The 14,748-nt window shown below is 42.2% G+C and overlaps 2 protein-coding genes across 2 annotated transcripts in view; one reads left to right on the top strand and one right to left on the bottom strand.

The window, feature by feature from the left end:
* ect2l (epithelial cell transforming 2 like) overlaps positions 1-14,748 on the top strand; it is a 105,506-nt gene that overhangs the window by 57,955 nt on the left and 32,803 nt on the right. The window contains exons 22-23 of the mRNA XM_076723569.1: positions 9,814-10,033; positions 11,695-11,868. The gene's annotated coding sequence lies outside the window, so the exon portion shown is untranslated. The remainder of the gene's footprint in view (positions 1-9,813; positions 10,034-11,694; positions 11,869-14,748) is intronic.
* filip1l (filamin A interacting protein 1-like) overlaps positions 1-14,748 on the bottom strand; it is a 71,068-nt gene that overhangs the window by 47,893 nt on the left and 8,427 nt on the right. The gene's annotated exons all lie outside the window — the stretch shown is intronic.

Raw genomic sequence — 14,748 nt, forward strand, 5'->3', positions numbered from 1 at the left:
TCTACTTCTCTACTTTTCACAATGTGTCAGTAATAATACTCCAGTAATTAAATATATAACAATGACCAGGGCCATTCTGCTTGCGTACCTGTGAGATGTACTTTTACCTCTAATATTTTCTCTACGTTTTGTTGATAAGTTTAGCTGTGAGACTTTTATCGCAGTATATTTTAACTGTGATAATGAAAAAGAAAAGGATCTGGATACATATTTCACCTTGTATCCGATAGCTAATCCTAAATAATCAAAACAATTCAAAAGCACGTCAAAAGAAAAGGGAACCTCCAGCAGAACTACATACACAAGTGCCAGTTAATTAAGTCAATTTATTAGCGTATCACTGCCATCACTACTAGTCGATACTTTGGGATATAACAGCAGCTCACATTTGCAGTCACCTAAAGTTGTGCCTGTTTTCACGCTGTTTGATTTTTCTATTTATTGCCTATCCAATAAAAGAGAGAAAACAAAAATAATAAAATGTGAATTCTCAGTCCAGCGTGGCTACTGAGACAAAAACAAGTATCTCACCACTCCAACATGATTTCCTGAGATGGCCCTAATTGGACCTTAGAAACAATCTGTTCAAGACTCCTGCAGTGTGTGTCCAGCCTCTGTGTGAGGCCCTCTGACAGTTTATGAGTAAGAAAGATGGCTGGGTGATTGCATTGTGCACACTCTAGGCAAGGCGCCACATGATTCAGAGCTGAGGTAATTCCCTGCAGTCTAAGACAGACTCCACATCGACTTACTCAGAGATCTGGGCTACAGGCGATAGAGAGATCTGCTCAAAATGTGTGTGCGTTCATACAGATTTAGGTAATGTACCTTCATACCTTTCCTGTACAGTACTCTGTACACAGAACGGTTTGTGTGCTTGCAACCTTATGCTGCACGTCATTAGAACAGTATGAAGCCTTTCTAATGAGTTACTGCACTAGATACATAATTACCTCAACTATCAGTCACTCCTGCACAACTGCAGCCTGTTAAAATTTTACGAACCCATGATGCAACAAACACACAGATGCTCACACTGGCGCACATGTGTATAAAAAAAAGTGCAGGACACGGATTTGAGCTGGGATTGTGCAACAAATCCAAGGGTCGCAGACATGTAACGCAACCCCGCTGGGATTCCTACATGTGCAAGTATCACGTATCTGCAAAATCTCCTACATGGATCAGAAATATATCACATAGTTCATAAAAAGGTTCACAGAGGGGACGGGAAAATAGATTCCTATTGGATCTGACATATCTCCAAATCAGTCCCTCACTGTCGTAATGGGAGTTGAATAAATTAGTTTTGAGATCAGTTTAATATCTCTGGCAAATGATGTTCCTGGTTTTTGCGAACTGTGTTATTGGTCATTGGAAACTTTGAGCAAGGCGCTCAGAACTGGAAACACTGGAATGATGAGCTGGCCAAAGCTGCACTGCTTTGTGTTCATGGACTGATGTGAGAAAAATTTGTCAAAGTGTAGTTACATTGCTCAGAACACCTTTCTTTCATTACCCAAATAATTCCATTCTCAAAGGATTTGCCCTTTAAAGATTTGATCCAGAGGCCTAAATCATACATTGACAATGTACTACATTAATATCCAGATATCACACATATATATCCAAAGTAAACTTTTTAAATGTGAGAAAAGAAGGCAAACTGTTCATTTTGATCAAAAAAAGCTCCAGCAATTGGTATGATAAAACCAGAGTTCACTCCATCTTTCTTCACCATTAAGTGTTAAGCTTCTCTATCATCACTAGCCATCAGTTTTACAACATTGCAGACCTTGTCTAAATAAACACATGGCACAGCATTGCAAAAATGCTGCTTGGAAATTTTCTTTTGGGCCTTCCTTTGCCGGAGGAGCTCTTAAACTGCTTGTGTACGCTGTGTGCACGCATATTTTCTCCATGACCGCGCTGTGTTGTTTGTGTTGTCAGCTTTTAAAAGGTGTGAACACAAAACTGCCACAACAAAAGTTAAATTAGCCACCATCTGTCACACAAGGCCCAAGATGACCCAGGGGACCTTCTGGGATATTTAAGCAGATTCAATCAGAAATATTCATGGTTGTGAAAACATTTATGAATCTCTGTGATCGAAGAATGAATGAATGAATGAATGAATGAATACGTGGTTGGAGGGTGTCTCTGGGAAGGTCTTTCTCATGAAGTCAACCTACAGTCATCATGTTTGTACCTGTGCTTCTAACGCAATAATAATGCATCATGATTTCCATCTGTTGAAGTACTCACTGACAATAACGGCATGAATGAACGGGTGTGTGACATGTGTAAAACTGCCCAGAGATGACTTAACTGTGCTTTGTCCTCTTACTAATCCCATCCAGCCCGTGTCAGGCGTTTTTGTCAGAGCAACCTGAATAAACTCCAGTCACTTTTTATTTTCTGAGCAGGGATCAGTGCCAGAAGGTGATGTTATGATTAGCAGGTGCTCACATCTTATGCAAGGGACTTGGCTGCTGAGCTTGGTGTTGGCAATAAAGACGACACAAAGAAAAGAATCATTCAAGCACAAGCACGATAATACACAGAGCAGATTAATGAATGTAGTTTTTGGTTTAATAGTCTCTATGACTTTTCATTTCTGGTATGCATACGTTTATATATGGTTGTAAAACATGCGCACACACAGTTGCTTTTCTAAAAGATCAGGTTTGTGGCTAGTGGACACACACACACACACAGAGGCAGAGGCGAGAAAGAGATCACAGCCATGCTAGCATCTCCAGCAACTTAACAGTGCTTTGAGCTAAATGCTAACATCGGCATGCTAACATGCTGGAATGTTGCTGAAGTAAAAGTAGAGATACCACAGTGTAGAGGTAACTCTGTTACAGTAAATGTCCTGCATTAAAAATTACCTCAGTAAAAGTACAGAAGGTTGAGTATCAGAATATACTTTAAGAACCAAAACTTCAAGTACTCATAAAACAGAAGGGCCCAGTTCAGAATAATATACATAATGTCACTGGATTGTAATTATTGATGCATTCATGTGTACATCACTTTAATGCTGCATCAGTGAATCTGAATCTGACAGTTAACTTAAGTGTAGTGGAGTAACAAGTACAATATTTCCATCTGGAATACCGTAGAGTCGAAGCATGAAGTAAAGTACACGTATGTAAAAACTCTACTTAAGTGCAGTGCCTGAGCAAATGTGCTTAGTCTTGTTTTAGCTTATTAGCACACTAACACTTGATACCATACCAAGCACAGCAGAGTCTGATGGAAGTGTGATTGAAGTGTCGCACCAGATAAAATTTGAGGGGACTGCCAAAGTTGTCTGGAGTCATCCTCAAGGCACCATGAATCCTTACAAAGTTTAATGGCGGTGCATCTAATGTTTATTGGAATAATTCAGTCTGGACCAAAGTGCCATCCCACAGCTAGCGCGACTTAAAATTAGCAATATTAATGAAACCCGCTTGCTTATTCATTCATAACTTTCCTTTTTTTTCCCTCCTTTCCTGAGGCGCTTCCATTACCTTGTGCTCTCATTAAGCAGTGACGACAATGTCCGAAGCCAAAAGCAAAGCTGTTACTGGAAACAGTTGGCAGTTTGGGCTCGTCTAGCCGGGACCACCAAGGTTTCTCAGACTAGCTACCAGGTCAAAAGGCTCATTCATTCAAAGAGTTTTTATGCAGTGAACTCACCAAGCCAGCCAGCCAGTCACTAACTCATAAACCCTCATAAGGTCTGTCTATAATGGCCATCAAGTAATTTTATCACACATCTGAACACTTCAGAAAGCGATTAATCTTATTATTTTGAGGCCTTATGATTTTGGATCTTTTCTGGGGCTGCTGGGACTCGCAATCTAAACCAGCACCAGGCAGACTCGTGGAGTAATGAGTCTTTCCCAGGTGTTACCCAAACTTTGTTGATATACCTTTAAGTACACTCTCACAGGGACACCAGGGTCTCTCACAATGAGCACTTGCTGTCTCTGAAACCAAAAGACGAGAGCTTTTCAGCGATGACTTCACTTTTCATGTGTGCAGGCAGTGAAGCAGAGGGAAGGCCGTTAAAGTCAAGAAGGTGAAAGGTGAGGAAGCAGGTGTGCCACAAAAGAAATATACCTCTTTCCTCCCACACACGAACTTCGCATGGAAACACACTTACACATGCAAACAGCAGCCTGTGTGGACAGTTGGCATGCAAGCAGAACATATGCATGCATGTACACACCCACACACAAATTACAGAGTAAATTCCTGCAGCCTGACATCATGCTGCTGTCAATATGATTGAGGGGAGAGAAAGGCAGATCAAAAGAGAGCAGAAAGGAAAGGAAGAGAGGGGAGGGAAAGATGGAGGAGCAGCAGTATATCCTTTGGAGGATCTGCTGCTCGTATGCAGCTTATTGTACGCAAAGTGTACACTAAATCACCGCCTAGCTGGACGAGATATCCGACATTTTTCAACCTTTTCAAAATCCCAACTGGGACGACTGCGACTGAAAACAAGGCTTTTTTCTCGGTTCCTGAAGAGTTCACATGTAAGTTTATTCTGTAGAAACTGACAGAAATAAAGACGAAAAACTGTTCTTTTTGCACATTTAAGCGAGAAAGGGGAAGGATTACTTTTACAAGCTTATTTATGCTTTTTCTTTTGCATTTGTGTGCAAAAATGTCAAAAAGACAGTTCGCATCTTAGCACGTTAGTCTGGAATATTTGTTGCGTTAGCCTTTTTTGCTTTCTTGCTGAAAATTAGAAGAGAATTTGATGTAACTCTCATGTCTGGGTGATAAATATGAAGCTGCCCCCTGCAGCCAGTTAGCTTTGCACCAAGACTAAGAAACAGGGAAGTAGCCAGCCTGACTCAGAGGGAACAAAATCAATGATGTGTCACACAAACTGGTTTTTTCAAGGTAGGGATACCTTGGGATAGAGCCAGACTAGCTGCTTTCCTGGTTCATGTGTTTGTGCTAAGCTAACAGCTAACCAACTGCTGGCTTCATATTTAGTGTACAGGCATGAGAGCAGAAGCAATCTTCTCATCTGACTCTACCAAGAAAGCAAATGCTGTGAGAATGTTTCCCAAAATGTTGAAGTATTCCTTTATAAAGCTTGTTAGCATGAAATCTATCAAAGGAAAACTCCAGATTTTAATCTGAGACACCAGAAACTTTATGCTGCTGTGGCTACAGGCGTATCTACCTCTGTCTGTAACGCACACAATCTGTCAGTGGCCCATGAATAATTGATCACAAGAAGCTGGTTTTCATAGAGAGGAAGGTGTGGCAAATCAGTTTTCGGATGCCTGTTTTCATTCCAGCATGAATCGACTCGAAGCAGCACTGTGAAGCCATGCATCAGCGTCAGAGGTCACTGTGTACAGTAGGAGGTGAACGACTGAGACTGTGGTGAAGTCTGGGCCATGTAAAATCACATCAGATGTCGCTCATTTTTCACGCCGGTAAAAGTCCTGGTCGGGTGTGATGAATGCGAGGTCGCATCCGTGTGTGACTGTGTAATCAAATATCCGTTTTCTGGTTTTTGACCATATTTCACTCTTATTGTTATCATTTCACTGGCAGAAAGGAGTTCAGATCCAGGTTCATGTTGCATGCACTGGTGCACATTGTACAGTCTATAGTCCAGTCTATAGTTTAGTTATATATCTGTACTGTTTGCCGTGAATGTACCACACATGCTTGCATGTTGAATCAGCTATTCACAAAATGAATCATTCATCAGTTAGTTTTACATGCCTGGTGAATAGCGCACATCATTTTTCACAATCATATTTACGTGTATGCGAGGCCACACACTGACAAGACAAGAGGCAGAAAGTAAAAGAAGTAAACTTAAAATGTCAGAGATGATTAAACTACAAACTCAGACAGCCAGAGGAGGCCCGAAAGCCCTGAGACCTAAAATCACCACTTCTCCTTTTGGCTCAGTGCAAGGTTCAAATTCATTTGGCCGGCCAGAGTGAAAACAGCTTGAAATGAGCTTGATAAGAAAATAAGAGAGTTCATGTAATACATTTTCTTGTTTTTATGGTGTTCAGCTGTTTCTGCTAGTTAGTGAAGATTGAAGACAGTAACGTCTTTGTAGCTTTCAGAACCCATTGGTGCAACAGATAAGTCATAAATATTACAACACGTGGATGTCCTAATGGTACACACACAGACATACTGTGTGCGAATGTTTCAGGAATACCATTAAGTGGTAATAAATATGTTTTAGGCGAATACTTTGGAAGGTGTGGAGCTTCTTGAGATGAGTTTTTCCATTGTAAAATAGAAATTTAGTTCAAGTGTTTCTACTTGTTTTGCTCCACTAAGTGTTATTAAACTGTGCTAAATGTGTCAGTAATACTAACAGCGCCTAGAAATGACTGTCAAGAGAGTTGCTTGCTGTGCCTGAGGGGTTTCCATCATCTCGCCAAAGAAAAAAAAAAAAAAGAGTGAAATATTTACAAACAGTACAATGGTTGCCACAGCAACAGGTAACGATTAGCATTCAGGCCTGGAGGTTGGATGAGGTGCCATAAAACCGTCGGAGATGTTTCCTGCAAGCATTAGCGCCGAGAAGAGAAGCGGTTTGGGAATTCCTCTGCACTGAAGTCGTGCACAGCTCAGGACAAACCGGCCGAGGAGGAAGGCTCGGCCGACAGACACACGTTTCAGCTCAGATTCATGCACGCTGTCACTTAAAGCTGGAGGATAGATGGCGGCCGCTGCAGGGCTTATAGCTGTTAAATCGCCTGTCGGTTGAAAAAGAACCCTGCTGCACATTTTTTGCATCAAGGCCTCCTGTCTGTTAGATGATGCAATCCCAGGAAATCTTTGGACAGGCCAGAAAGTGTAACAGTGTGAGCTTTGCACATTTCCCCCTGCAAGCATGCTCAGAGACACAGGGATCGTATTCAGTGTCAGCGTAGCTCCTCTGTGCATTTCATCTGATCCTATGGAATAAACTTTGGTAGAGACATCAAGAGAGGTCCTCCAGCTGGACGTGGAGCAGTGATAATAAATATCACCTGTTGTCCTAAGATACAGTACTGTGTATATCAAGGAGAACGTTATTGACTGTACTTCTCACTTGCCAACAGTTCTTGTGGGTGAATGGAAACATCCTGCTGCATAATGAGCAGTATTAGATTGTGAGTTTTTCACCAGGGGGCGCTATGTTGCCATTCCAAAACTCCTTAAGTCAGCCAAGGTTTCTCTGTGCAAACCTCAATAAAACAACAGAAGTATAATCCTCGAAGTGGGAGCGAAAGAAAAAGAGACTTTGCCTGAAAGTGTTTATATACTTGATTTCAGATTCCCTCTGGAAATACTATGCTTTGAATAAATAAAATGCCAATTACCTAGATGAAAAAAAAAAATCTTAAAATCACATCGGCTCTTTACCATCTCAGCATCACGCTTGTTCGCGTGAACCCCAATTGGCTTTCAAGTCACAAAATCATCTCAAGGTGGTCGCAGAGAAACATTCCTGCTGCAGCAGATTTAGGGTCAGACTCTGCACGTACATCACTCGGCACAGTGAAGCTCAAATATCCAAGTGAAGGAACTATAAACATCAAGGGGGCTTTAATATTTCAGAAGTCGAATCAAAGACTATTCAAGCAAAAGTGCAAGAACTTCTCAGGTCGCTTCTTCTCAAAGTGAGAATCTGCTGCTCGTCTTTGTCTTACATGAGAGCAAACTGAGCGTCTGTGGATTTTGGACTGTTGGGCTCTGATTTTCTGACATTGTTTCAACCAATAAGAAGAAATTTGCAGATTAATTGATTGTAGTTGCAGCCCCGTTGTTGTATTTGTCACATTTGTGGCATTTTGATCTATCAAAGTTAAACTGACCTGACTTTAAAGACAAGAGAGGAAGAGAAGACTGAGCCGAAACTAGCTGAGAAATCTGTTTCTGATCTCTGAGCTCACCCAGGTAACAGGACATAGAGCTGCTGACTGTGAGGACAATGCAGGCGATTAGTCCTCTGGGACTGCAGGAGGAAAGGCAGAGCATGGATGGGGGACTCGGGCTTCCTGTGCCAGGTTTACGTTTGAAGGAGTTTGCAGTCTGGGAGGAGGGCCAAGTATGATGTTGAACCATGAAACGTGGCCAAGCATACATGCACATAGTCTTACTTGCTGTAGTCAGTGTATAAATGTACACACGCACGCTGCCTGGTTGTTTGTCTGCTTTAGAGCCACAGTGTTGCCATGAGAATGTCTTTCACATGATGTCGTGGCTGGCTCCAAGTGTTGCATTTTACTGTGTGTGTGTGTGTATGTGTAACATCTGTATACACTGTATATTAGTGATTTAGCTCACGCCAAGGTCTCCACATTTAACAAGGTCAAGCTGGTGAAAAGAAAAACAGACAGCAGTGCAGAAGTTCAGCGACCTCTCAACCAGAACGGAGACCAAATGACTTTTTAATGGGGCCAGTAATTCTGTTTTGATTCAAACATCAGCGCAACAGAACATGACGCACATGAAGTGAACCTCGTTCTCTTACTGTTGCTCTCAAAGCTGACTCTACGTATGGCTCTGCTGGCCTCCCATGTCAGCCTCTGTACACGTTCTAAACATGCCCCTGTCATATTTTATATCCCATATCGATGTTCGTACCTTGGCAGGTGTTCCACACTCAGTGTCATCAGACTGTAACCTTGTCCGTTTTGGAGCAGGTGATTATGAGAAAGAGAAGCTGGAGGACTGGTGGGGCTTGAGTTGGCCGGGAGCTGCTGGGAGGTAGTAATCTCATACATGTCGGAGTGAAGGGTCGTGCGGTTCAGTGACAGGCGGGCTGCTGTGTCTCAGGCGGTGGCATGACTTTGCAGTGTTGGGTCTGAAACTTTAAAACTGCACAAATCTTGTCTTTAACGCACTTTTCTTTGGTTTGTACAACCAGCAACTGTCCTGTTTTGGTTCACTGTCACTGCTCTCGTCAACCAAGCAGCTGTTTTCATTGCAGTAGCTCTGATAAACCCATTATCCTCGAGCTGCTCAGCAACAAACCACAGACACACATCGTTAGTTAGCTGGTGAGCACAGCGGAGCATTTAGCTGCTGAAGCGAGCCCCGTCTGTTCCCGCAGGACTCTATATGACTCAGTGACACAGGGCTCTTCATGAAGAAGATTTTACGTGTTATTGAGCAGCAAGTTGACTTTGAACAGTGAAGCAAAGTAACAGTACATTTACTCAAGTACTGTACTTATTGTACTTGTGTTTCCTTTTTCTGCTACTTTGTACTTCTCCCCCACTTCATTCCAGAACCAAGTATTGTACTTTTTACTCCACTACATTTACTTGATAACTTGAATTACTGGTTAACTTTACTCAGATTAATATTATAGATGAAGATAAATCTACATTGATCTCGGGGGAAAATTCAAGACCAGCAGGTAAATGAAGAAACAGAGCAGATAAGAAAAAGTGAAAAATCTGAGTTTACAAAATTTAAGGTATTCCCTGGAGTAATGCCTATCTGTAATCAGATTACATATTTTAGCAATGTAACACCATGCTGTTATGTTACATTCTTTTTTCCACCTGAACCTGTGACAGATAGGAGACAACGAGAGGAACAGAACACAAAGTGCGCCTCCTACACCGGCTACAGGAAAAGCTCTTCCTCCTCACATCACCACTGTGCTGATGCCAGAGCTGCTAAATGTGTTCCCTGTGAAATTGAATTTCTGTTTTTGGCCTTTCTGAATTTCCCCTGATTAGGCAACATTTTAAAAAAAACATCCAGATCTCTTCCTCTATTTAAAAATCTGTGCCTGCTCCCACTCCTCCCCCTCTGAAGGCTCCTGTGTGCCCAGCATGACAGAGCACCACCAGACGGATCCGATGGTTGGAAGGTGTGAATAGCTGAAATGATCTGTCACCACAAGGGCCACCGGGGAAGAAGACAAATCACCTACAAGCCCCAACATCCTGACACCGCGATCCTCTGTGCCTCATCCCAAACATGTGCACACAGATAAACACCTACGCCATCGGATCAAAATCGTCTGTGATTATAGGTGAGTAACAGCAGTATGAAGCACAAACACTGCACATCATCTACGTGCTTTGAATTTTATTCCCTTTTACACAGTACTTTGTTTTTTTGTGTTTAGTTTTTCCAGGTTATGGCAGTGCTTTTTTAACATACAGCGTCCTTGTTCATTTCAGGTTATGATAGTTATGTTTATTTTAATCGTTGTTCTAAGGTTACAGGGGTCTTCACTGGGACCCCTAGCTCTGTCTTGCCAGCAGAGGGCAGCGCTTTTTTAGTTTTGGAAGTGGCCTTTTTGAGCTTCTGGACTCTGATGCTGTCCAGCCTCTTGTGTGTGTAAAGCTTTTGGGTTAACCTTTGATATGTGACCCATATTGTCACATATCAGTGCTGATGCAGAACAGGTCTGAAGGAGGTTGGAGGGAGCACTTTGTCCTGAAAGTGCAAAACTAAACCACATTTCACTAAACAAATTAAACTGGGATGAAGATTAGCAAAACACTAACATTTAGCATGAAAAATTGCCAAAATAGGACCCTCATTTGTACATCAGAAAACAAATAAATGTGATGGGTTCCACTTGCATCTGTTTTTTTAAGAATTGGGCATTTTATTTTCTTCTGCTTTTGCTTTTTTGTGTGTGTTTTCCTGTTAACCATACTATTTTTGGGAACATATCTGATAAAACATGGGCATGAATCAGTATTCCACTCTGCTGTGGTGTGGTTTACTCTATGTTAAATGGATCCTTGTATTAGTGTCCTGCAGACAGATTAGCTCCTAGATGATGTTTTTACAAATGGGAGTTTTTGAGTCAGTAGCTTGCCATAGCTTTTACCAGAGCAGCTGCTGTACCTGAATAATCACCTGCCGCAGTGCTTGGCTGCATGCATGTTCCTCTCATGTCATGGAAAATAGACCTCAGTGTTTTGAAGTGGTCCTAAGATTTGGTGTGTTGCTCCTCAGACTGAGGTACAACTCACTCAGACAAGCAATGACTGTAACGGAGAAGCTACTGTAGCAATACCCTCTTCCCCTCAGACGACAAAGCCCTCAAAAAAAAAAAAAAAAGAAAAACACAGTCATCAGCATGCACTCATTCATTCACCGGTGCATTCCCAGTCTGTCCATCCATCTGTGTAGTGACACAGGATTGACCGTAGAGGATTACAGGGTCACAGCATCCATCAGCTGGTCCACATGCTGTCACTTTGTCCTCAGCATACACACATACTGAACACACGCACTTCAAGACTGAAGGATCAATTGAGTTATCGTTGATTCATGTACTCAGTGTGTAATTCTCTAGATGACATGAAATATATTAAATATATACAAAATATACATGCATATACAGCAGAATGTGCATCATGAGATGGCAGCGAACATAAATATAAAATATAAAATAGCACTTCTTCTTCTTCTTCAACTGCTTCGTCTCTGCTGGCCCTCTATATGCAAGAAATGTCACAAATAATGATCACAGTGATGATGGCAGTCAATGTTCCTCCTCTGTGTTTGTGTGGAATCACCATCAGTGACTCTTTAAGAAAAACCCTCCCTGGTCTTCAGGGACGTAAAATATCAAGTCACAAATGAAGCAGAAATGTGATGATATTCCTCATCACCTCCTCAACTAACGACTGTTGCACCCTCTCCCTTTTGCCTGCAATCCAATCTGTCCAGTGGCCGACAGACACCGGGCTAAAATTAGGGGTCACCCAATCCTACACAGTAGAAGCGAGGAGAAGGCGAGAGCTGAGACGTTGCCTGGTGGTGTTGGACCATGTCCTGCACGGGAACTGTACTCCAGTCTGCTGCATTCATCCTCCAGCGGCCAACACTTATCAAGTGTTTAAGGTACTTTCCACCTATCAGTCTAAACCACAAAGTACAGTAGGCTTGTAATGGAGATACTCCAGATTTGTCCTGTGTTATAAAATGAAGCGTTCGAATCAGCTGACGTGGGGGAATTCAAAGGGGTCACTTTAACAGCAGTGGATGAGCAGTGTTCAGAGACTGAGTGAAGGGGGGACTCTTCAACACATACACACAACACACAGAATCACTGACTGTGGCCATGTAGAGTCTAATGGAGAGCTGTGTGTGTGTGCAGGTATAACCAGGTGAGCACGCCACACATGAATTTGTATGTGTGTGCATGCATTGCAGTGTGTGTGTGTGTGTGTGTGTGTGTGCGCGCAGCTGAATAACCCTGGATGCTTGCAAGCTCATTTTTAGCCCGATCATAAGGGATAACTTATCAGTTAAAACCTTTGAATTTTTGGAATATGAACCGACTGGTTTCTGTCCATTACAGGCCACCATATGCTTGCTGTCACTTTAACAATTCCTAAATCACTGATAAAAGTCAACAGAATTCACAAGGTGGATCCCACTTTCTTCCTCCATGACAATCATATGCTGTAGTTTTTGAAGCGTGCTGCTTTTGAAGTTTGTTTGCAAGTGATCGACGTACTTTTAGAGTCACGGTCAGTAAATCAGAGACGGCGAAACGTTTCTCCAAATTGTTTACAATTATCTGAGCTTTTCCATCGCCATCCACAATTAGTATTTAAATTATTCAGCAGTGAACCTTTCTGATGCAACACACTGCAAAACCTACTTAGAATTATTATGTAGGATGGACTGTGGGACTACAGGTTCCTTAATATGCCTTTAAACATCTTCATCCAGGGAACAGCTCTCTGTGGATGCAACTTTCCTGTTAAAACATACTCAATATGATAATTGAATGTAGGCTTAGCTTCGCTTCCTTCCACCTTTGCATCCCTGTGGGCCTGCCCCCGGTGCAGTTGCCCAGCAACCTCCCCATTAAGCTGTCTGATGAGTCACACCTTGGGTTATAGAAATGTCTGAGCTGTAATTAGAGCATCGACTTTGTGACAGCAGGAAAATGCAAATTGGCAAATCAATTAGGCGGACTGTGTCTGATTTACAAACAAACAGGTCGATGTGATTTTTTTGTCCTCATGAGCAATTATTGGAGTTTGTGCATCCAAAATGTCCCGAAGCATCTCGCTGGTGCACTGTTATGGGGGAGCAAGGTCTCATTATCTAGCAGAAGATGAATTTCTGGATGGGAAGTCGGTGGTTTCAATATTACCTCAGCTGGTCAGTGATTTTAATCCCATTTGCAGCTTTTTATGCCCCATCCCCAAAATAATTCCAGCTCCACTTTCCTGCTTCGTCACCTCAGCTGACAGTGTGATAACGAAGAATTAGAAAAGGATTTAGAATCTGATAGATCGATTGTTCACGTCAGTCAGCTCTATGAGGAGAAAAGCCCCCACAAGCTCGTCACTGCCATGTTCCAGGTGATTTCACATGATATGAAGCAGAGCCTGATGCAAGTGGTGATGAAGGTCACATTGTTTTCTGGCACATTTATTGTCTATTCCAGAACCAGCTCTTGTAAAAATGCTGTCGACTTTTATGACAGCAGAGGAGAGGAGGGATTTTATCACCCGCCTCCTCCTGTCATCAGTCATGTCTGAATATGGCTTTAGACTGAAGCCGATAGCAGAAGGAATGAATATCTGGATGTTTTCATGAGTTACTGTGCACACCATGGAGCAAACACACAGGTGTTTTCACCTGTTTTCCTCCACTCAGGGGGCTGTGTGTGTGTGTGTGTGTGTGTGTGTGTGTGTGTGTGTGTGTGTGTGTGTGCTCAGGATGAGCTTCATCGACGTCATAGCCTTGTTGAACTCGTCAGGGTGTGACATCTTACACCTTTATCATTAGAATTAGTCAATCAATCGAAATTAGTGACGTCCTGTGTTTCCCAGCCAGCACGGTGTCAGGGCAGTCTGTGAAGCAGTCACATTTAATCTATAGATTCATGTACACAGGAGTGAATGTTCCTTTTTCTGTGACACTCAGGATGACTTTCAGACTGATTGTTGCTATCTTTGTCTGTCTTCGATTCGGTGGTGCAGGAGCTGGCATGCAGGAGTTGTTTCTGTTGTTTGTTTTTTGCTAAATACAGCTGCTGTGTCTGGCAATGACACATTGAAAGGATGTGGTAGAGCAGAAAACCAAAACAAGAACCTGAAAGATGCTTAAAAGTGAGGCGATAAATCTGTATGTAGGCATGTGATCCATTGTTAATCTAAAAATATTGATTGTATCTTCTAGAAGAACCGTACATCTTTACATATATATTCAAAAAAAAAAACACTTTTAGAGAATATAAACTAGAACGCAACCAAAACCAATAAAATTCAGGGAGGCCGTCTATGATCAGCTACAAGACCGCTAACAAAGCATTGTCCTGCTGCGTCACATCATACCACAGGAGACATTTTGTCCCAGGGAAGCTCACATATGTGGAAATGATCACGCAGTTCCCTGGCTCTTTCCCAAGCTTTGTTAATATTCAGCGGCTGTTCTGCTTCCAAACAGCAAAACAACATTTCTCAGTGAGCTGACTCATGTTTTCTTTTTCAAAAAGGAAAAAAAGGACTGTGTACTTCAGTCGCACATGCAGTGCGACGAGTCTGTTTATTCGGCCGAGTTTCGGTGCATTGTCTTGTGCCAAGCTACAGAACGAGTCATCAGTCGATGTCAGGTGAAAAAATGACAGTTGCTTCAAGTCGGCTCTTTCCAAATTAACTTGTTTTTTGTATTTTTTCTGCACAGTAAACAACCGGTCATGTAACATGTTGTGCATGAAGGTTCCTGCAAACATCTGAGTGAGGTAGAAACAGGGAAAGA

This window comes from Chaetodon auriga, chromosome 23 (assembly GCF_051107435.1).
Source record: "Chaetodon auriga isolate fChaAug3 chromosome 23, fChaAug3.hap1, whole genome shotgun sequence".
Lineage (NCBI taxonomy): Eukaryota > Metazoa > Chordata > Actinopteri > Chaetodontiformes > Chaetodontidae > Chaetodon > Chaetodon auriga.